The sequence below is a fragment of the Puma concolor genome, chromosome E2 (assembly GCF_028749965.1).
Source record: "Puma concolor isolate L17-30 chromosome E2, mPumCon1.1.hap2, whole genome shotgun sequence".
Classification (NCBI taxonomy): domain Eukaryota; kingdom Metazoa; phylum Chordata; class Mammalia; order Carnivora; family Felidae; genus Puma; species Puma concolor.
In genome coordinates, this window is record NC_141681.1 from 36531741 (window position 1) to 36557284 (window position 25544).

Sequence of the window (25544 nt, forward strand, 5' to 3'; positions counted from 1 at the left end):
ACTCTCTTCTTCTTGGAAGCTGGACATCTTGTAAAAACTAAGACTATCCTAAGACTGCCATGCTGTGAGGAAGCCCAAGGAGGCCTGGAGGATGAGATTCCTTGTTGAGAGATAAAGAAACCAAAGTTCACCAAGGCGGCAGTAAATTAAGTCATCTTGGAAGTCGAAACTTTCATCCCAGCTGACCCAGCTGAATACATGTAACAAACCTTCCAGCTGAGCCTTTTTTCATTCCATGTACAGAATCATTGCAGAGTAAAATCATTTTTTTTAAACTCAGAAGTTTCAGGGTTGAGTGTAACAAAGCAATTAGATAACCAAAGCATATTCTTTGAATATTTTTTATGTTAAAACAAATTAAATCCACCTTGTCTCTTTTAGTGGCTCTTATAATATTCTATTATATGCATTTACCATATGTTAACTCATTCCTAATAATTATACTTTTAGACTGTTTTCCCTTTTATTTTTAATTTTTTAATGTTTATTAATTTTTGAGAGATAGAAAAACAGCATGAGCAGGGGATGGGGCAGAGAGAGAGGGAGACACAGAATCTGAAACATGTTCCAGGCTCCGAGCTATCAGCACAGAGCCTGATGTGAGGCTCAAACTCATGAACCCCGAGATCATGACGTGAGCTGAAGTTGGACCCTTAACCAACTGAGTCACCCAGGTACCCCTTCCCTTTTATTAATCATAAATAATACTGCAGGGAACATTTCTTTACCTATGCACATGTCTGATCATTTTCAAGAGTCCATTCCCCCCCCTTTTTTTTTGAGAAAGAGAAAGAGTGGAGAAGGGGCAAAGTGGGGAGAGAGAGAATCTTGAGCAGACTCCATGCCTAGCACAGAGCCTGATGTGGGGATCAATCTCAGGACTATGAGATCATGACCTGAGCTGAGATTGAGAGCTCAATTGACGGAGCCACCCAGGCACCCCAAGGGTGAATTCTTTTAAGTCATATTACTGGGCCAAAAGATAATTCAAAACTTACACTTGATATCTAGCCTGATTATATTTCAGTACTGTACAAATTTATTCTCACACAAGGAACATATGAGAATTTCTCTTTTTCCCACACTTTCATCATCACCGGTCCCTATCAACATTTATAATCTTAATTAATTTGCATAAATTTATTTTTACTGATAATTTTCTTATAGCTTATAAATTTCTTGTTCATAAAGTCATTTCAAAGACATCTTAAAACTTAGTTACTTACTAAAAATAGAACTACCCTACTATCAAGCAATTGCACTATTAGGTATTTACCCAAAGGGTACAAAAATACAGATTTGAAGGTGTACATGCATCTCAATGTTTATAGCACCATTATCAAAAAAATCATCATGATGGAGATAGCCCAAATGCCCATCAACTGACGAGTGGATAAAGAAGATGTGGTATGTACACACACACACACACACACACACACACACACACACACAATGGACTATTACTCAGCCATCAAAAATGAAATCTTGCCATTTACATGACATGGATGGTGCTAGAATGTATTATGCTAATCAAAATAAGTCAATCAAAATAAAACAATTATATGATTTCACTTATATGTGGAATTTAAGAAAAACCAGATAAACACATGGGAGGTGGGGAGAGAAGAGAGGGAAACAAACCACAAGGGGATCTTAACAATAGAAAACAAACTGAGAATTGATGGAGGAAGGTGAATGGGAGATGAGCTAGATGGGTGAGGAGTATTAAAAAGGGCACTTGTGATGAGCACTGGGTGTTGTATGTAAGTGATAAATCACTGCATTCTACTCCTGAAACCAATATTGCACTGTATGTTAATTTAAATTAAAAAAAAAATTAGTTTCTTTATCCTGTATAAACAATTTCATAAATGTATATATAGTTAGACATTATTTCTTCTCACTAATATTTCCACTTCTTCTCCCCTTCCAGAAGAGCACAGGAGAAATAGATTTCCATAATTCCATGAATTTATATATGGCTATATGCCCTGATTTGGAAAAAAAAAAAAAGGAAATGACATGCATCAAATCCAGGCAAATTTTAATTGCTGGTACACAATTCTCCATTTTCTTTCTTCCTGAGCTGTAGCAATAATAAAAACACAAAGTTGATAGGAAGATTCTATAAAATCTAAATGGCCTGGAGGTTTAAGCTAACCTGTTGAGAAAATTGCTCTGGAAAGTCTCCCAGACCCTCAGACTTTGTGTGAGCAAGAAGTAAATATTTTTTTATATTAATGCACTGAGATGTTGGACCATTTACTACTGGAGAATAAACTAATCTATCCTGACTAATACAATACACATCTGATTATATAGATGCTTTCCAAATGCAGACTTTGTTGTTTGGCTTGCTTGTTGCTTGGCTCTACCCCTACCTTCATATATATCCACACAAATGACTTGGGTCACCTTGATAGAAGGACTTAAAAATCTAGTGTGTATCCTTTCATATTTTTCCTTCATGCTCATAATACTATACAAATATATGTGGGATTTTAGTGTTTGCTTTACACAAAAAGAAAGAGGTATATATCTTGCATTTCTTACTCAACAAAAAATCCAGTAGGTGAAATAAAGTCACCTACTATAGCTCTAATTCACTCATTTTACTGATTGTTGAATAAAATGTAGTACACACACAACAGAATTTATTCAACCAGTCCCTTCTTGACCAAGCATCCACTTTAATCTAGTTTTGTCCCATTAGGAACAATGCTTCAAAAACACTTTAGTGCCCATGCCCCTTAATACATCTGCTTTTATTTCTATTGGCATTCTTGGGAGAAGCCTAGTAAGGTTAAATGATGTATGTGTTTTTATTTTTAATAAACGTTGCTATTTACTTCTGCCAAAGGCTATAACACTGCACATTTCCACCAGGAATATGAGAGTATTATTTTCTTTAAATTGCCAGGAGTATTAAGTGTGTAGCTCTTTCTAATGAATGTAAACTGCTATCTCATTGCTCTTTAAATTTGCATTCTCCTGGTTACCAGGGAATTTAAGCATCTTTTCATATATCTGTGACCATTTACATTTGCTCTTCTATGACTTTTCCTTAGTCAATTATTTAACAGTGTTGTATTTTTCTTCTCAGTTTGGAGAAACACTTTGAATAATATGGACAGCTTACATCTTGTTTGCATTTGTATTACACTATTTTACCCCAATCAATTTATCCATTGATTTTAATTGCTCTTTTAGCCACACAAGGTTATTACCATTTTTTATAGCACCCAAGTTTCTGCTCTTAAGTTCTCTTTGATCCCTACATTACAAGGTGTTCTTGCAAGAGTTGTTTTTTTTTTTTTTTTTGGTTTTGATTTTTTATACTTGAGCATTTAAATCATGAGGAACCTATTTTTCCTTTTTTTGATTTTTAAAAGTTAAAGTATAATTTATATAAAATAAAATGCATTTAAGTGTACTATTTGATGAATTGTGGTTAATTGTATATGATAAAGTAATTGCTTTATAGATGTAAAATAGTTTCATCACTATAAAATGTTTTCTTATGTCTCTTTATACCCCCTACCCTAGTCCCAGGCAACCACTGATCTATTTTCTGTTTTGCCTTTTTCTAAAATTTAGTATCAATGGAAATCATCCAGTATAGATTTCTGTGTTTGACTTCTTTCACTCACCATAATGTTTTTGAGATTCAATGATGGTGCTGAATGCATTAATCTTTGGTTACTTTTTATTGTAGTGTAGAATTTCATAGTATAGATAAATCAAAATTTATTTATCCATTCACCAGTTTTTGTCTCTTATAGATTGTCCTGCTATAAACATTGCATACATGTCTCTGTGGATATAAATTTTTCTTTCTCTTGGGTAAATATCTAGAAGTGGAACTTCTGGGTCAAAAGGTAAGTGTATGTCATACAGTTGGGGATACTACCAGACTGTTTTTCAAAGTGACTATAACATTTAGTATTTCAACCAGCAATTAATGAGACTTAACAATTATTCTATATCTTCACTAACATTTGTTATTGTCAATTTTTAATTCAGCCATTCTAGTATGCATGTCATTGTGGTTTTTAATTGACATTTCTGTGATAACTAATGATGTAGAGAATCTTTTCATATGCTTATGACTATTCATATATCTTCATTTGTAAAATATCTATTGACAATTTTGGTCCTTTCTTTTTGCTGGGATATTTGACTTGTTATTTTTGAGTTATAAGAGCTCTTTATGTATTCCAGATACAAGTCTTTTGTGTGATGTGTGTTTTGCAAAAAAATGTTCCCAGTCTTTGGCTTGAACTTTTATTTTCTTAACTGTGTCTCTTAAAACCCAAAAGCTTTTCATCTGATGAATTCTATTTTATCACTTTTTAAATTTAAATTTTATGCTTTTTGTGTACTATTTAAGAAACCTTAGTATAACCGAAGGTCACAAAGATTTCTCCTATGCTTCCTTCCAGAGCTTTATAGGGTTGTTTTTGTTTTTGTTTTTGCTTTTGATAAAGAGAGAGAAAGAGATAGAGGGAGAGTAGGCAGAGGTATAAAGAGAGAGATAAAGAATCCCAAACAGGTTCTGCACCATCAGTGCAGAGCCTGATATGAGGCTCAAACTCACAAACTGTGAGATCATGACCTGAGCTGAAATCACGAGTCAGACACTTAAATGACTGAGCCACCCAGGTGCCCCAGAAGTTTTATACTTTTAATTCTTACACTTAGGTCTGTAATCCACTGGGAGTAATTTTTGTTTAATTTTAGGTAAGGGTTGAGTTCTTTTTTTATTTTTGCACATGAATATACAAGTATTCCAGGAAATTTTTTTAAAGTTTATTTATTTTGAGAAAGAAAGAGAGACAGAGAGAGGGAGGGGCAGAGACAGAGGGAGAGAGAGAATCCCAAGCAGACTCCACACTGTCAGCACAGAGCCCAATGAAGGGCTCAATCCCACAGCTATGAGATCAAGACCTGAGCCAAAATTAAGAGTTGGACACCACCCAGGTGCCCCTCCAGCACATTTGTTAAAAAGCCTATTCTATCTCCACTGACTTGCCTTAACACTCATATAGCCATTTAAATGTGGTTCTCATGTTGGCCTTTGTTCTGTTCCACTGGTCTATATGACTATCCTTATGCCAATCTTATTGCTATTATTTTATAGTAAATTTTGAAATCAGGTAGTGTAAGTTTTCCAAATGGATTCTTCTTTTTCAAAATCATTTTAGCTTTTTATGTCTATTGCCTTTCTATATAAACTTTTAAATCTGTCACTTTCTTTAAAAAGTCTGTTGGTTTTTATCTTCTCAGATACTGGAGCATCCCAGATATAAGGCCCAGAACTGGGAAAGGTGGCTATTGATGGGGCCCAGAGTAGATGGAATAACAAGAAGTTGATTTCTTTTTCTGCCTGAAACACTAACAAATTGGAAAAAATATATGAAAGAAGGTTTTTCAAGACATTGTACATCAAGTAAAGAAGGACAACTGATCCCTTAAAGATGAGAAACAAATGAAATAACTCTTACCATTGCTCTAGCTATGGACTGAAGAGAATTTCTAGGTAGAAGCACAGGGAGGGGCAATTCACATGGAGCACAACTTCTTCCTAAGTTGAAAAGGATGGGGATCCAGGGATTCTAAGGCAGCTGGAATTAGCAGGGCAGGGTGTTGAAGAGGCAACAGCTACAAGGAAAAAAACTCTGAATATCTAGGAGAGTCCCAGTCTTCTTCACACATGCATGTGAGAAAAGAACTAAAAGGATTAGGGGAGCAAGTCCTTGAAAACTACCAAGGGCCAGAATAGTGCTTGTTCAGACCGTCCAGAGTGGAAAATCCTTATACTTTAGTACTGGTAGAATGCTGAAGAGTTTTGCCTCAGTAGCAGGGAAAATTTTGTCCTTGGCTAAACACTGCTCTGTGCCCTCCTAACAAAGCTGAAAGCCAGACTCAAAAGGATCAAATTAGGGGCGCCTGGGTGGCGCAGTCGGTTAAGCGTCTGACTTCAGCCAGGTCACGATCTCGCGGTCCGTGAGTTCGAGCCCCGCGTCGGGCTCTGGGCTGATGGCTCAGAGCCTGGAGCCTGTTTCCGATTCTGTGTCTCCCTCTCTCTCTGCCCCTCTCCCATTCATGCTCTGTCTCTCTCTGTCCCAAAAATAAAATAAACGTTGAAAAAAAAAAAAAAAAAAAAAAAAAAAAAAAAAAAAAAAGGATCAAATTATTTCCAAGTAACTTAACTGCATCCCAAAATAAAGCTCAAGTATATTCATAGGAATACAATAATGTACATCATTCAACAAGGAAAAGTTCACAAAGCTATGTGAACTTATGAAGCAAAGAGAGGGTCAAGAAGTTGGAAACAAAGGAGGGGAGCCTGATTGTCAGACCATGAGAGTACAGAGTTCTGAAACTACAGAATGGGTAGCTGGGTGATGCCATTTTCACCTCTCTGGTGCATGTGCATACACGCCTACACGCACCACAACAATCCTCCCCAGTAAGCTAAGCAGTGCCATCTAGTGGAGAATGGAAACATTACATGAAGCTCCACCCAAATGGGCCAACAGTGCTCTTGAGGAACACCACAAGTCTCTCCACCTGCTTAGTTTACAGATTATAAAGTGCTTCGTAATTTGACTTCTAGGGGAAACTGGATGTAATTTGAATTTATTTCATTCTGTTCGCTGGTTCATCTATTTGATTTTTTTCTTTTTTCTTTCTTTTTCTTGAATACAGAAAGAGAAAAAAATCATTTTTATTTTCCATTTTTAAAATTTTTTTAAATGTTTTTATTTATTTTTGAGTCAGAGAGAGACAGAGCATGAGCAGGGGAGGGGCAGAGAGAGAGGGAGACACAGAATCTGAAGCAGGCTCCAGGCTCTAAGCTATCAGCACAGAGCCCAATGCGGGGCTTGAACTCACAGACTATGAGATCATGACCTGAACTGAAGTTGGACGCTTCACCAACTAAGCCACCCAAGCGCCCCTATTTTCCATTTTTTATATAAGAAAAATTTTTCTTTAATTGTTTCTACTATAATTTTCACTTCTTTGTAAATTTTTTATCTATATTACTTCCATCATCTCACTTTATTCTATTTTATTGTATTCATTTTCAAAATTTCAAATATTTTTCTCTTTTTTCTTTCCCTTTTTTCTCTACTCTATCAAGCTTCTTTCAATAACCAGAACAAAATAAACATAAGATATAGCATCCTTTATTTGATTACTTTGGTGCTGTTTTTAATTTTTAATTGTTAGTTTTGTTTTTTACTTTATTAATTCCTTCCTTCAAAATGATGAAATGAAGGAAAAGAAAAGAAATAACAGGAAGAAATGACAGCCAGGGACTTAACACAGATGTTTGAACCAGAATTTAAAATCACGATAATAAGAACACTAGCTGGGGTTGAAAATAGATTAGAATCACTTTCTGCAGAGATAAAAGTAAAACTAGTCAGGATGAAATAAAAAATGTTGTAACTGAGCTGTAATCTTGAATGGATGTCACAGCAGCACGGATGGATGAAGCAGAGCAGCGAGTCAGTGATATAGAGGACAAACTTTTGGAGAATAGTGAAGCAGAAAAAAAGAAGGAGATTAAGGCAAAAGAATACAATATCAGAATTAAAGAACTCAGTGACTCACTAAAAGCCATAACATCAGAATTATAGGGGTCCCAGAAAATGAAAAGAGAGAGAAAAGGGGGTAGAAGTTTTATGTGAGCAAATCATAGCAGAAAACTTTCCTAACCTGGGTAAAGACACAAACATCAAAATCCAGGCAGTACAGAGAACTCCCATTAAAATCAACAAAAACCAGCCATCGACAAGGCTTATCACAGTCAAATTCACAAAATACTCAGGCAAGGAAATAATCATGAAAGCAGCAAGGGGGAAAAAAGTCCTTAACCTACAAGGAAAGACAGATCAGGTTTGCAGCAGACCTATCCACAGAAACTTGGCAGGCCAGAAAGGAGTAGCAGGATATATTCAATGTGCTGAACTGGAAAAATATGCAACCAAGAATTCTTTATCCAGAAAGACTGTCATTCAAAATAGAAGGAGACAGAAAGAATTTCCCAGACAAACAAAAACTAAAGGAGTTTGTGACCACTAAACCAGCCCTGTAAAAAATTTTAAGGGGGACTCTCCGAGGGGAGATAAGATTAAAAAAACAAAAACAAAAACAAAAATACCAGCAGCAACAAAGACAAGCAAGGACCAAAGAACACCACCAGAAACTCCAGCTCTACAGGTAACATAATGGCAATAAATTCATATCTTTCAGCACTCACTCTAAACATCAATGGACTAAATGCTCCAATCAAAAGACATGAGGTAACAGAATAGATAAGAAAATAAGATCCATCTATAGGCTGTTTACAAGAGACCCACTTTAGACCTAAAGACACCTTCAGATTGAAAGTAAGGAGATGGAGAACCATCTATCATGCTAATGGTCAACAAAAGAAAGCTGGAGTAGCCATACTTATATCATTCAATCTAGATTTTAAAATAGAGACTGTAACAAAAGATGAAGAAGGGCATCATATCATAATTAAGGGGTCTATCTACCAAGAAAACCTAACAATTTTAAACATTTATGCTTCAAACATGGAAACACCCAAGTATATAAGTCAATCACAAGCATAAAGAACCTCATTGATAATAATACCATAAGAGTAGGGGGCTTCAACACCTCACTTACAGCATGGACAGATCATCTAAACAGAAAATCAACAAGGAAACAATGGCTTTGAATGACACACTGCACCAGATGGACTTAACAGATATATTCAGAACATTTCATTCTAAAGCAGCAGAATATACATTCTTCTCAAGTGCACATGGAATGTTCTCCAGAATAGATCACATCCTGGGACATAAATCAGCCCTCAAAAACTACAAAAAGATTGAGATCATACTGTGCATATATTCTGACCACAACACTATGAAATTTGAAATCAACCACACGAAAAAATTTGGAAAGATAACAAATACTTGGAGAATAAAGAACATCCTACTAAAGAATGAATGGGCTAACCAAGAAGTTAAACAGGAAATTAAAAAGTACAAGAAAGCCAATGAAAATGATAACACCACAACCCCAAACCACTGGGACGCAGCAAAGGCAGTCATAAGAGGGAAGTATATAATAATCCAGGGGTTCCTAAAGAAGGAAGAAAGGTGTCTGATATACAACCTAACCTTACAACTTAAAGAGCTGGAAAAAGAAGAGCAAATAAAACCCCAAACCGGCAGAATACGGGAAATAATAAAGATTAGAGCAGAAATCAGTGCTTTCAAAACCAAAAAAACCCAAAAAACAAAAACCAGTAGAACAGATTAATGAAACCAGGATCTGGTTCTTTGAAAGAATTAACAAAATTGATAAACCCCTAGCCAGTTTGATCAAAAAGAAAAAAGACCCAAATAAATAAAATCAAGAATGAAAGAAGAGAGAACACAACCAACAGCAGAAATACAAACAATAATAAGAGAATATTATGAGCAACTATATGCCAATAAAATGGGTAATATGGAAGAAATGGACAAATCACTAGAAACATATACACTACTGAAGCTGAAACAGGAAGAAATAGAAAATTTGAACAGACCCATAACAAGTAAAGAAAGAGAATTAGTAATCAAAACTCTCCCCAAAAAACAAGAGTCCAGGGCCACATGCCTTTCCAGGGGAATTCTACCAAACATTTAAAGAAGAGTTAACATCTATTCTTTTGAAGCTGTTCCAAAAAGTAGAAATAGAAGGAAAACTTCCAAACTCTTTCTATGAAGCCAGCATTACCTTGATTCCAAAACCAGACAAAGACCCCACTAAAAAGGAGAACAACAGACTAATTTTCCTGATGAACATGGATGCAAAATCCTCAGCAAGATACTAACTAACCAGATCCAACAATATATTAGAAGAATTATTCACCATGACCAAGTGGAATTTATACCTGAAATGCAAGGCTGGCTCAATATCTGCAAAACAATCAATGTGATACATCACATCAATAAAGAAAGGACAAGAACCACATGATCCTCTGAATAGATGCAGAGAAAGCATTTGACAAAATACAGCATGCTTTCTGGATAAAAACCCTCAAGAAAGTAGGGATAAAAAGATCATACCTCAAGATCCTACAGCCATATATGAAAGACCCACCACTAATATCATCCTCATTGGGGAAAAACTGAAAGCTTTCCCCCGAAGGTCAGGAACACGACAGGGATGCCCACTCTTACCACTGTTATTCAACATAGTATTGGAAGTGAGTCTCAGCAATCAGACAAAACAAAGGAATAAAAGGCATCCAAATCGTCTAGGAGAGGGTCAAACTTTCACTCTTAGCAGATGACATGATATTCTATATGCAAAACCCAAAAAATTCCAAGAAACTGCTAAAACTGATCCATGTATTCAGCAAAGTCACAGGATATAAAATCAATGAACAGAAATCAGTTGCATTCCTATACACACATAATGAAGTAACAGAAAGAGAAGTCAAGGACTTGATCCCATTTACAATTGCACCAAAAAAACATAGAATACCTAGGAATAAATCTAACCAAAGAGATAAAAAATCTATACGCTGAAAACTATAGAAAGCCTATGAAAGAAATTGAAGACACAGAAAAAAATGGAAAAATATTCCATGCTCCTGGATAGGAAAAAGAAATATTGTTAAAATGTCGATACTATCCAAAGCAATCTGCATATTCAATACAATTCCTATCAAAATAACAGCAGCATTCTTCACCAGCTAGAACAAAAAAAAATCTTAAAATTTATATGGAACCAGAAAAGATTCTGAATAGCCAAAGCAATCTTGAGAAAGAAAACCAAAGCTGGAGGCATCACAATTCCGGACTTCAAGCTATACTACAAAGCTGTAATCATCAAGACAGTATGGTACTGGCACAAGAACAGACACTCAGATCAATGGAACAGAACAGAGAACCCAGAAATGGACCCACAAACGTATGGCCAACTAATCTTTGACAAAGCAGGAAAGAATATCCAATGGAATAAAGACAGTCTTTTCAGCAAGTGGTCCTGGGAAAACTGGAAAGCAATATGTAGAAGAATGAACCTGGACCACTTTTCTTACACCATACACAAAAATAAACTCAAAATGGATGGAAGACCTAAACCTAAGACAGGAAGCCATCAAAATACTAGAGGAGAAAGTGGCAAAAACTTCTTCCACCTTGGCTGCAGCAATTTCTTACTCAACACATCTCCAGAGGCAAGGGAAACAAAAGCAAAAATGAACCACTGGAACCTCATCAAAATAAAAGACTTCTGCACAGTGAGGAAACAGTGAAACTATAAGGCACCAACAGAGTGGGGGAAGATATTTGCAGATGACATATCAGATAAAGGGTTAGTATCTGAAATATATAAAGGCCTTATCATGCTCAACACCCAAAAAACAAATAATCCAGTGAAAAACTGGGAAAAAGACATGAATAGACACTTCTCTAAAGAAGACATCCAGATGACTAACAGATACATGAAAAAATCTCAATATCACTCATCATCAGAGAAATACAAATTAAAACCACAATGAGATATCACCTCACATTTAGTCAGAATGGCTAAAATTAACAATGCAGACAACAATAGACGTTGGCGAGGATATGGAGAAAGGATCTCTTTTGCACTGTTGGTGGGAAAGCAAACGGGTGCAACCACTCTGGAAAATAGTATGAATATTCCTCAAAAAATTAAAAATAGAACTACCCTATGACCCAGCAATTGCGCTACTAGGTATTTATCCAAGGGATACAGGTGTGCGGTTTTGAAGGGGCACATGCACCCCAATGTTTACAGTAGTGCTATTGGCAATAGCCAAAGTATGGAAAGAGCCCAAATGTCCATTGACAGATGAATGGATAAATAAGATGTGGTATATATATATATATATATATATATATATATACACACACATATATGGATATTCCTCAGCAATCAAAAAGAATGAAATCTTGCCATTTGCGCCTACATGAATGGAACTAGAGGGTATTATGCTAAGTGAAATTAGTCAGTCAGAGAAGTCAAATATCATATGACTTCACTCATATGAGGACTTTAAGATACAAAACAGATGGGGGACGCCTGGGTGGCTCAGTCGGTTAAGCGGCCGCCTTTGGCTCAGGTCATGATCTCACGGTCCGTGAGTTCGAGCCCCGCGTCGGGCTATGTGCTGACAGCTCAGAACCTGGAGCCTGTTTCAGATTCTGTGTCTCCCTCTCTCTGACCCTACCCCGTTCATGCTCTGTCTCTCTCTGTCTCAAAAATAAATAAACGTTTAAAAAAAATTTAAAGATACAAAACAGATGAACATAAGGGAAAGGAAGCAAAAATAACATAAAAACAGGGAGGGGGACAAAACATAAGAGACTCTTAAATATAGAGAACAAACAGAGGGTTGCTGTAGGGGTTGTGTGTGGGGGGTGAGCTAAATGGGTAAGGGGCATGAAGGAAGACAATTGTTGGGATGAGCACTGGGTGTTATACATAGGGGATCAATCACTGGAATCTACTCCTGAAATCATTGGTGCAATATATGATAATTAAATTGGATGTAAATTAAAATACATACATACATACATAATTACAACGCATGTGAAAAAGTAGAAAAAATATAACCCATTGTAAGGACAAAAGTCGATCAAATTTACCAGAAATGACACATATGATAGAGTTAGGAGATAAGGACATTAAAATAGTCATTATACCTGCATCCCGTATGTTCAAAAAGCTAGAGGAAGATTGAACATGATAAGTAGAGAAATGAGAAGTATTTCAAAATAACAACATATCAAACTGTTTGTTTTTCAATCCTCTTTCTGTCCTTCTCCTTGGATAATTTTTTCAGTCTAACTTCAAATTCATCACATTTCCTTCTGTCATATCCATTTGGATTTTAAGGCCATCCAGTAAATTTTTAACTTCAGAAGGTGTATTTTTCATTTCTAGAATGTCTATTTGTTTCCTTTTACTGTGTCTATTTCCTCTCCTGAGATTTCCTTTTCCATGCTAAAGTTTTCACTAATTGAAAATGTTTTACTTTATCAAGGACAGTTATAATAGTCATTTAAATTACGTTGTCTGTTACAGCATCTGGTTCATCTTGAATGTCATGCTTGTATGATTTTTCTTCTTTTGAGAAATATGTTCCATTTTTTAAATTATTTTAGATAATTTGGGATTATATCCTGAACATTATGAATGTTAAATCGTGAAAATTCTGGATCCTGTTATTTTCCTCTTATGAGTGTTTTTAGCAGATAATGTTCTTGCCTAGTTCTTAAACTTCAAATCTGTCCCTTGAGCAGTGACAGTAGTCTTGGTTCAGATCTTTTGTCTTTAGTTGAGCCGCTCTCAGTCTTCTGCATATGTGTAGTTTGAGAGCCAGAGATGTGGGTACATCACCACCCCCAACTCTCCTCAGTGTTCACAGGATTCCAGCTTCAACCTTCTGGTTCCTGAAAGAAGGCAAGTTTGTCCACGTGTACCCCCACAGCTGCTGTGTGCACCAGTGTGTGGAGCCACAGATAAGAATGTAGGGAGCATTTCATTTTCCCCACCCCAAGAAAATGTGCACTTCCCATTAGAATCTGTCAGCTTCTCTTCACTCACCCACACTTTCAGGTAATTGCTTTTTTTTTTTTTAATGTTTATTTCTTTTTGAGACAATGTGAGAGACAGAGTGCAAGCAGTGGAGGGGCAGAGGGAGACACAATCCGAAGCAGGCTCCAGGCTCCAAGCTGTCAGCACAGAGCCCCATACGGGGCTCGAACTCACAAACCATGATCATTACATGAGCCGAAGTCAGATGCTTAACGGACGGAGCCACTCAGGCGCCCCAGGTCATTGCTTTTTGTATTAAGTCTATCTTTTATAATTTTTTTCTGTAGTGGAATGTGGACAAGTTACTTGGTATGGTCTTAGTCCATAACAAACTTTTTTTTTTTTAACCTGTGACAAATTTATCATTGGATATGGTATCAGATAAGATAACCCACCTTTTCCCATAGAGGTTACCATTTTTGTCATATGTTAAATTCTCAAGCATTGGTATTTATTTTAGAGTCTGTTTTTAATTTCCCTGATCCGTTCATTCTCATACAAGTACCACATTGGTGTAAATACAGTGACTTTGTGGCATATTAAAAAGCAAATCCTCTTCATGGTTATTCTTTGGGGCTTTCTAGGATGATCCTAGGTATTTCGTCTTTTATGTATTTTCTAGAATTTCTTACCCATATTTTTAAAAGTATCTATATTACTAATTGAAATTGCATGGAGTTTCTATATTCAATTGGAATGAACCAACACTAACAAGAAGTCTTTATATTCAAGAATAAGTTTCTTGGAGAGACCTTTCCATTATCAGTAAGATTTTATAATTATCTTTAAATGGATCAGTTCCTTTCTTTTAAATATATTCTAAACACTGTATCATCTGTCACTTATTTGATGCAAAAAAAAAAGGTTTAAAAATAGCAAATAGAGTCTAGCAATGGTTCTACAACTCATAAACAAAATTGGCTGTTGACATTTTATATGAGAATTATCATTATTAGGTGTTAAAATTATGCTGTTTTCATAGAAAAGTTCACATTTTTCCAATGATAGAACTTGAATAAAAGTTTAGTTTTTCCTATGATCATTAGTTTATTCAAGTTTTCCAATTTCTGAGTCAAATTTAGTGATATCTATTTTGCTAGGAATGATCTATTTCCTTTAGGTCTTAAATTTGGATGTCATAGAGTTGCAGGCAAAATTCTTCTGTAAATTCTATTTTTATTTTGAGAGAGAAATCACATGCCAGTGGGGAAAGGGACAGAGAGAAAGAGAATTCCAAGCAGGCTCCACACTGTCAGCGCAGAAGCTGATGCAGGGCTCAATCCCACAAACCATGAGATTATGTATGACCTGAGCTGAAGTCAGGAGTTAGACGCTTAACTGACAGCCACCCAGACATGTCTCTTCTGTAAATTTTAAATGGTGATAGCCCCTTTACTCTTTCCAGATCTTGCCTATTTTTGCTCTCTGTCCCATCTTATTTATGCTTGCAAATGTTTCTGTTTTACATTTCTCCCCCAGCCCCCAAGGAACCGCTTTCTGGATTTATTTATCTTTTCTTTTTTCTGTTTCATTGTTTCAGACTTTATCTCTATTAATTCCTTATTCTTAATTACTAAGCTTATTTCTTTTCATAACTTTATATGATGAGTATTTTGTTACTTTATTTATTTATTTTTATATGAAATTTATTGTCAAGTTGGTTTCCATACAACACCCAGTGCTTATCCCAACAGGGGCCCTCCTCAATGCCCATCACCTACTTCAATAGACTTGTCTTTCTTCTTTAAAAATTAAGACACTTAAAGCTCTAGAGAATTCTGTTGTATTGGGTCATTTTATTTTACTAGTAATTTAAAAAATTTTCTCTCTGATTCAGGTTTTCTAAAAGTATGTTTCTTAATTTCCAAGTAATTAAGATTTTTAAATCACTCTTTCATTATTATTTCCACATTTATTGGGTTATAATCAGAGAGTAAGGTCAAAAATTTTTAAGGTTTTCTTCATGGCCAAGTCCATTTTTTAAATACGCACATGAACACAGAAAAACTCCATTTTGCATTTGAAAGATACAAAGTTCTATCTATAGTTATCAAATCAAGTTTGAGTGTGATCAATTTCCACTATATGATTTCTTTAAAAAAATCTTTCTCCAGACAGACTGGAGCCTACTGAAAGAATATCCAATTCCCAAAACTAGAACAAATTTGAGCAACAAAACAAATAGTAAGAAGTTATAACCTAAAATATAAAATAAAGCTTCATGAGTCCATACTAATATAAATAAATGATTGAATAAATAGGTAATTGGGGAAAGAATAGACAAATCTCCTGTGCAGAATTCCAAATAATTTATGTAACAACTTTACTCTCAAGGACATGGAGAATAACACCCACTTCTTAAGTGTGGGCTGTGCATGATGACTTTCTTCCCCCAGAGTACAGTATGGAAGAAAGAGGGGGGAAATAACCTTACAGTGGAGAAACATGACAAACACTACTTTATCCAGGTAGCCAAAGTTGACATCTACATGCTAAGTCACTCTGATAGTATATCCACCTTTATTTTTTAACGTTTATTTATTTTGAGAGACAGAGAGAGACAGAGCATGAGTGGGGGAAGGAAAGAGAGAAAAAGAGACACAGAATCTGAAGTAGGCTCTAGGCTCTGTCAGCACACAGCCCGACACAGGGCTTGGATCCACAAACCATGAGATCATGACCTGAGTTGAATTCGGATGCTTGAGTCACCCAAGTGCCCTTATAGTATGTCCCCTTGACCTGATCTAATAGGACATCACACTTTACCACTGTGATATTTCTCTCCAAGAACCATAACTCCAGTCTAATCATGAGAAAAAAAATCAGGCAAATTCCACTTAAAGGACCCTTTACAAAATATCTGACTAGTACTCAAAACTGTCAAGATTGAGATATCAATAAAGAAGGCAGAATAAGGACTTACTACACCAAAGTTCTCCCTCCATAAAAGCCATGGGGAAAAACTGGCAAAAATGGTCAGAATCAACTTTCTTAAAACTCTGGAAACTAAAGGAACACTTGCTATAAATTTGAGAGCATTTAGCCAAAAAACAAAAGAAAAAATGAAACAGAATCTCAGCAAAAGCAGCAAGTTTTGTCGCATTTTAACTTCTCATTTCCCACTCTTTAGCACTGTGGAAGCCATGAAAAATAGTAGCCTGTATTCCTAGTATAAGAGGGAGCAAAATGGAGCTGGAGCTCTATCTCAAAGCCTTGTGACCAAAAAGGAATCATTATTTGATCAATTTGGTGGCTCCCTGGAAGACCTCACTCCAAAGGCTTGCCTTTATTTGATGTCACTCAAATCTAAAATCAAGTGTTTTTAGCACTCAAGTGCTAAAATATTCTCCTTGGAAGACATTTGTCAAACATCTTTAAATGTTGGCTGCCTGAGGCAATGAATACTAGTTGGGGCAAACTATAGACTAATCAAAAAGTTTGAAAGAAAAAGCTGAGGAATAAGATGTCCATAAGGGCTAAAAGGTCATGTATATGTTTAGGGATATACACATGTTCAGGAAACACCAGACACTTGAGGAAAGTACTAAATTCTCACCACCGCTTGACTTTTTTTTTTTTTTTTTTCAACGTTTATTTATTTTTGGGACAGAGAGAGACAGAGCATGAACGGGGGAGGGGCAGAGAGAGAGGGAGACACAGAATCGGAAACAGGCTCCAGGCCCTGAGCCATCAGCCCAGAGCCTGACGCGGGGCTCGAACTCACGGACCGCGAGATCGTGACCTGGCTGAAGTCGGACGCTTAACCGACTGCGCCACCCAGGCGCCCCAACCACCGCTTGACTTTGAGGCAAGTGTAAGCAGCAAGTGAAGACCGAGACAAAGTTGGAACTCACTTTGGCTGAGTGTTGAAGACATTCCCAAACATGTACACAGACCCCCTTGGCAAATACCCATAGATTACAGGTTCTAGGCATTTAAGGAATCAGGAGAACTAGAAAATATCAATAAAAAGAAACTTTAGAAAGGAACCAAATAGAAAAGCTGGATTAAAGCATACTATCTGAAATTAAAAATTCACTAGATGGGCTCAGTATAAGATAAAAGGCAGATATAAAGAAGAAAAAGAATCAGAACATGAACATAGATCAATTGAGTTTATTCTGTATGAAAATGTTTTTAAAAATGAAGCAAAATAAACAGAATCTCAAGGATATGTAAGGGTCTTTGATGGCACCATCAAACATACCATCACAAGAATAATACTAATCCCAGAAAGAAAGAAGAGAAAGTAAAAGAAAAGGACAGAAAGAATATTCAAAGAAATAATGGGTGGAAACTTATCAAATATTGGCAAAAGAAATTAATATACACATAAAGAAGCTCAATAAACTCCAAGTAAAATATATATAAAGAGATCCACATCTAGACATCACAATCAACAGTTGAAAGCCAAAGACAAAAAGAGAATATGTAAAACAGCAAGTCGTTATTCATAAAAAGCGGTTGTCGATAAGATTAACGGTTGATTTCTCATCAGAAACCTCGGAGGCTAGAAGGCAATGGCATAACATGTTGAAAGTGCTAAAACAAAAAAAACTTGTAAACCAAGAATTCTATATTCAGCAAAATTATTCTTCAAAAAATGAAAGGGAATTTTAGACATTCCCAGGAAGCAAAAACTGTGAGTTTATTGCTTGCAGAATTAGAATTGCGCTACAAGAAGTATTGAAGAGAGTCCTTCAGGTTAAAATAAATGGACACTAGGCAGTACTTGAGTCCATATAAAGAAATAAAAAGCACTAGTAAAGTTAACTACATAGTTAAATATAAATCACATTACAAATGTATTTTTTATTTGTGACCCTTTTTTCTTGTCTTATTTAAAAAAAAAAACTACATACAGCAAGAATTATAAACCTAGGTTGATGGGCACACTTTGTACAAAGATGTAATTTGTGACAATTACAGCATAAAGGAGTGAAGAAACAGAGCTTATATAGGTGGAAAGTTTTACATAAATTTAAATTAAGTTGATGTCCAAGTTAGATTATTATCAATTAAGACTGTTCATGCTAATTTTCAGGTAAGTTACTATGAAAATAATTCAAGAATATATATCTTTTTAGATAAGTTTCAAATGATTAAAGTTGGGAATGAACGAGAGCACATTACTACCAACCTTACAGAAATAAAAGGGTGATAATGGAATACTATGAACAATTTATACCAACATATCATATAACTTAGGTGAAGTGGACACACTTCTAGAAAGAGGCAATTTAAAAACTGACTCAAGAAGAAATAGAAATTCTGAATGATAAGTTAAAGACTAAGTTACTAATCAAAATAATTCCCACAAAAAATTCTCAGAATCAGATCACTTCACTGGTTAATTCTACTAAACATTTAAAGACTATTTAATACTAATCCTTCTCAAACTCTTTTAAAAAGGAAAGGAAGAAATATAGATTACTTTGATACCAAAACCAGACAGATACCATTATAAAAGAAAACTACATGAAAATATATGCAAAATCCTCAACAAAGTACTAGAAAACAGAATTCAGCAGCATATAGAAAGAATTATACATCATGAACAAATAGATTTTTATCCCAGAAATCTCAGATTGGCTTAACATCTGAACATAACATAATCAATGTAACACACCATAACAATAGAATAATTTTTTAAAAACCACACAATCATCCTAATGGATGCAGAAAAACATTGAGAAAATTCAACATTCCTTCATGATTAACTAGGAAGAGACCTTCCTCAACCTTTCAAAGAGCATCTATGAAAAACACATAGCCAACATAATACTTAATGGTGAAAAAGTGAATGCTTTCCCAAAGATCAGGAGCAAAACATGGATTCCTGCTCTGATCACTTCTATTCAACATTGTACTAGAGGTTCTAGCCAGAGCAACTAGTCCAGAAAAAGAAATAAAAGACATTCAGACAGGAAAAGAAGAAGTAAAACTATGTCTACACACAGATAATACGATCTTATAGAAAACTCTAAAAAATACATGCACACAAAAACTAGTAGACTAATAAATGTGTTCAGCAGGGTTGCAAGATAGAAGATCAATATGCAAAAACAATTGTATTTCTGTATACAGTTGACTCTTGAACAACACAGGTTTAAACTGTATGAGTCCACTTATATGTGGGTTTCATTTTTTATAAATACAGTATAGTACTGTAAGTGTGTTTTCTCTTCCTTATGATTTTCTTAATAATATTTTATTTTCTCAAGCTTACTTTATTATAAGAATATGGTATATAATACATATACAAAATATGTGCTAATTGACTGTTTATGTCATTGGTAGGGCTTCCAGTCAACAGTAGGCTATTAGTAGTTAAATTTTGGGGGAGTCAAAATATATACATAGATTTTTGACTGTGTATGGCAGGGTTAGCATACCTAACTCCTATATGATTCAAAAGTCAACTGTACTTCCAATGAACAATTAAAAATGACATCAAGAAAAACAATTCTATTTATAATAGTATAAAAACAAATAAGATGCTTAGAAATAATTTAACAAAAATATGCAAAACTTGTACACTGAAAACTATGCAATGTTGAAGGAAATTAGTAGCAGTATTCATAATAGTCATGAAATAGAAGCCACCCCAATGTCCATCAATTGATGTTTGGATAAACAAAATGTGGTAAATACATACAGTGGATTGTTACTTGGTCATAAAAAGGAATGAAGTGCTGATATACAACATATGTGAATCTTTGCTAAGTAAGGCCATATATTATATATTCCATCTTTGTGAAATGTCCAGATTAGACAAATCCATAGAGACAGAAAGTAAATTAGTGATTGCATGGGGCTGAAGGGATAATAAGTTTGCTCAGGGAGGGTTGGGAGGACTAAAAAAAGAACAATGTTTATTTTTAGGGTTATTTAAATGTGATGATTGATTGCAGTAATAGTTATACAACTCTATAGATATACTAAAAAATATCAGATTTTATACTTCAAATGGTATGTAAATTGTATAATATATAAATTTTTTTAACTTTAATTTTAATTTTAATTTTTAATTTTATTTTTTTAATTTAGATCCAAACTAGTTAGCACTTAGTGCAACAATGATTTCAGGAGTAGATTCCTTAATGTCCCTTACCCATTTAGCCCATCCCCCTTCCCACAACCCCTACAGCAACCCTCTGTTTGTTCTCCATATTTAAGAGTCTCTTATGTTTTGTCTCCCCTCCCCTGTTTTTATATTATTTTTGATTCCCTTGCCTTGTGTTAATCTGTTCTGTGTCTTAAAGTCCTCTATGAGTGAAGTCATATGGTTTTTGTCTTTCACATCTGTATCCCTTGGATAAATACCTAGTAGTGCAATTGATGGGTCGTAGAGTAGTTCTATTTTTAACTTTTTGAGGAACCTTCATACTGTTTTTCAGAGTGGCTGCACCAGCTTGCATTCCCACCAGCAATGCAAAAGACATCCTCTTTCTCCACATCCTCACCATCTGTTGTTGCCTGAGTTGTTAATGTTAGCCATTCTGACAGGTGTGAGGTGGTAGCTCATTGTGGTTTTGATTTGTATTTCCCTAATGATGAGTGATGTGGGGCATTTTTTCATGTGTCGGTTGGTGATCTGGATGTCTTCTTTGGAGAAGTGTCTATTCATGTCTTTTGCCCATTTCTTCACTGGATTATTTGTTTTTTGGGTGTTGAGTTTGGTAAGTTCTTTACAGATTTTGGATACTAACCCTTTATCTGATATGTCATTTGCACATATATTCTCCCATTCTGTTGGTTGCCTTTTAGTTTTGCTGATTGTTTCCTTCACTGTGCAGAAGCTTTTTATTTTGATGAGGTCCCAATAGTTCATTTTTGCTTTTGTCTCCCTTGCCTCCAGAGACGTGATGAGTAAGACGTTGCTGCGGCCAAGATCAAAGAGGTTTTAGCCTGCTTTCTCCTCGAGGATTTTGATGGCTTCCTGTCTTACGTTTAGGTCTTTCATCCATTTTGAGTTTATTTTTGTGTATGGTGTAAGAAAGTGGTCCAGGTTCATTCTTCTGCATGTCGCTGTCCAGTTTTCCCAGGACCACTTACTGAAGAGACTGTCTTTATTCCATTGGATATTCTTTCCTGCTTTGTCAAAGATTAGTTGGCCATATGTTTGTGGGTCCATTTCTGAGTTCTCTATTCTGTTCCATCGATCTGAGTGTCTGTTTTATGCCATGTATGGTATATAAATTATATCTCAGTAAAGCTGTTACTAAAACAAAACAAGTAAATAAACAATGGTCTAAGTCATCAAAAACAAGGAAATTCTGAGAAACTGTCATAGCTAAGAGGAGCCTGAAAACACATGATGAATAAATATAATCTGGTGTTCTGGATGGGATCCAGGTATAACTATACTCATATCAGATAAAATAGACTTTAAAGCAAAGACTGTGATAAAAGACAAAGAAGGGCATTCCATAATAATAAAGGGATCAATCCACCAAGAAGACATAACATTTGTAAATATGTAAGCACCCAAGATAAGAGCACCAAAATATATAAAGCAGATTAACAAACCTAAAAGGAGAAATTGACAGTGATACAATAATAGTAGAGGCCTTTAATACCCACTTACATCAATGGATAGATCATCCAGACAGAAAGCCAATAAGGAAATATCCACCTTAAATGACACATTAAGCCAGATGGACATAATTGAATTATACTGAACATTCCATCCAAAACAGCAGAATACACATTCTTCTCAAGTGCATATGCAGCATTCCCCAGGATAGATCATATATAAGGCCATAAAACAAGTCTCAGTAAATTCAAGAAGATAGACATTTTATTTAAAAATGTTCTGTCTACAATGATATAAAACTAGAGATCAATTATAAGAAATAAACTAAAAAAAAGTGGAGATTTAACAACATACTACTGAACATGTTCAATAGGTCATTGAAGAAATCAAAGAAGCAATCAGAAAATACCTACAGACAAATGAAAACAGAAATATGACAAACCAAAATCTATGGGATACAGCACAGGCAGTTTTTTTTTAATTTCTTTATTTTGAGAGAGAGAGAGAGAGAATATGCAGAAGGGGCAGAGAGAGAGAGGAAGAGAAAGAGAATCCCAAGCAGGCTCCACACTATCAGCGCAGAGCTGGGTGCAGGGCTTGAACTCACAAACCTCAAGATCATGACCCAAGCCAAAATCAAGATCAGATGTCTAATTGACAAAGTCACACAGGCACCACAGCAAAGGCAGTTCTAAGAGGGAATTTCATAATTATACAGGCCTACATGAATAAACAAGACAAATATCAAATAAACAATCTAACTTTACACCTAAACAAACTAGAAAAAGAAAAACAAATTAAACCCAAAATTAGTAGAAAGAAAGAAATAATAAAAATCAGAAAGGAAATAAATGTAATAGAGACTTAAAAGACAATAGAAAAAAAATCAATGAATCTGAGAGCTGGTTCTTTGAAAAGATAAATAAAACTGACAAGCCTTAAGCTAGACTCATCAAGAAAAAAAAAGAGAGAAGGCACAAATAAAATTAGAAGTGAAAGAGAAGTTACAACTGATATCAAATAAATACAAAGGATTAAAATTGACTACTATGGACAATAATGTGCCAGTAAATTGTACAACCTAGGAGAAACAGAAAAATTTCTAGAAACACAATCTTCCAAGACTGAATCATGAATAGAAAATTTGAATAAACTGATTGCTAACAAGGATATTGAAACAGTTAAAAAAAAAAAACCCTCAACAAACAAAAGTCCAGGGCCAGATGGCTTTAGTGGTGAATTCTACCAAACATGCAAGATTGAATACCTATTCTTCTCAAGCATTTCCAAAAAACTGAAGTGAGGGAATGCTTCTAAACTCATTTTACAAGGCCAGCATTCCCCTGATACCAAAAACATCGCACACACACACAAAAAGAAAATTATTAGCCAGTATGCCTGATGAATACAGACACAAAAATCCTAGCAACATATTAGCAAACCAAATTGTTAAAATTTCCTTACTACCCCAAGCAATATATAAATTTAGTGCAATTCCTATCAGAATTCCAATAGCATTGTTTCATAGAACTAGAGCAAATAATCCTAATATCTGTATGGAAACACAAAAGACCTGATGAGGCCAAAGTAATCTTGAGAAAGAAGAACAAAGCTGGAGGTATCGTGCTCCCTGATTACAAACTATACCACAAAGCTATAGCAATCAAAACAGTATGATATTGCATAAAAACAGACATAGATCAGTAGAACAGAATAGAGAGCCCAGAAATAAACCAATGCATATATGGTTAGTTTACAGCAAAGGAGTCAAATATATAATGGGGGAAGGCCAGTTTCTTTGGTGGATGATGCTGGGAAAACTGGACAACTACATGCAAAAGAATGAAATTGGACACCTTTGTACACCACATACAAAAAAAAATAAGCCCAAAATGGATTAAAGACTGAAATGTAACTCCTGAAACCATGAAATTCCTAAAAGAATAGGCAGTAAACTCTTGGACATCAACCTCAGAAATATTTTTCTGTATCTGTCTCCCCAGGCAAGGGAAACAAAAGGAAAAATAAGCAATTGTGACTCATCAAACTAAAAAGATTTTGCATAGCGAAGGAAACCATCATCAAAAATGGAAAGGCAATGAATGGGAGAAGAGAATTGCAAACGATTATATCCAAGAAAGGGTTAATATCCAAAATACATAAAGAATTCATAAAACTTAGCCTCAAAAATAATCGCCATCATCATCTGACTAAAAATGGGTAGAGAACTGAAGATACGTTTTTCCAAAGAAGATACTCAGATGGCCAACAGACATAAAAAGGTGTTCAACATCACTAATCATTAGGGAAATGCAAACCAAAAACACAATGAGATATTACCTCATACCTGTCACAATGGCTAGCATCAAAAAAATAAGAAATACCAAGTATTGGTGGGGATTAGGAGGAAGATGGACCCTTGTGCACTGTTGATAGGAATATAAATTGGTGCAGCCACTGTGGAAAACAGTATGGAGGTTCTTCAAAAGATTGAAAATAGAGATTCTACTTCTCAGTATTTATCTGAAGAAAATAGGAGTGCCTGGGCGGCTCAGTTGGTTAAGTGTCCGACTTCGGCTCAGGTCATGATCTCGCAGTCCATGAGTTCAAGCCCCGCGTTGGACTCTGTGCTGACAGCTCAGAGCCTGGAGCCTATTTCAGATTCTGAGTCTCCCTCTCTCTCTGACCCTCCCCCGTTCATGCTCTGCCTCTCTCTGTCTCAAAAATAAATAAACGTTAAAAAAATTAAAAAAAAAAGAAAATAAAAACCTTAATTAGAAAAGATATATGCATCCTTGTGTTTATTGCAGCATTATTTATAATAGCTAAGATATGAAAGCAACCCAAATGTCCACTGATGGATGAATGGATAAAAAAGAAGTGGTATATATGTACAATGGAATATTACTTAGCCATAAAAAGGAATGAAATCTTGACATTTGCAACAGTATGGATAAACTTAGATTGCATTATGCTAAGTAAAATAAGACAGAGAAAGACAAATATGTACAATTTCACCTATATGTAGAATCTAAAAAAAAATGAACAAACAAAAGAAAAACAGATTCATAAATACAAAGAACAAATTGATAGTTGCCAGAGGGGAAGAAGAGGGGGATAAGAGGAATAGATGAAGGGGATTAGAGGTACAAAATTCCAGTTATAAAATAAATACATCACAGGGATAAGAAATACAGCATAAGGAATATAGACAATAATGTTGTAATAGCTTTGAATGGTGACAGAAGGTAACTGCACTTATTTTCTTGAGTATTTTTTAATGTATTTAATTGTCAAATCACTATGTTGTACACCTGAAACTAATACAATATTGTATGTCAAGTTTACTTTTATTAAAACTAAATATAAAGGAGCACCT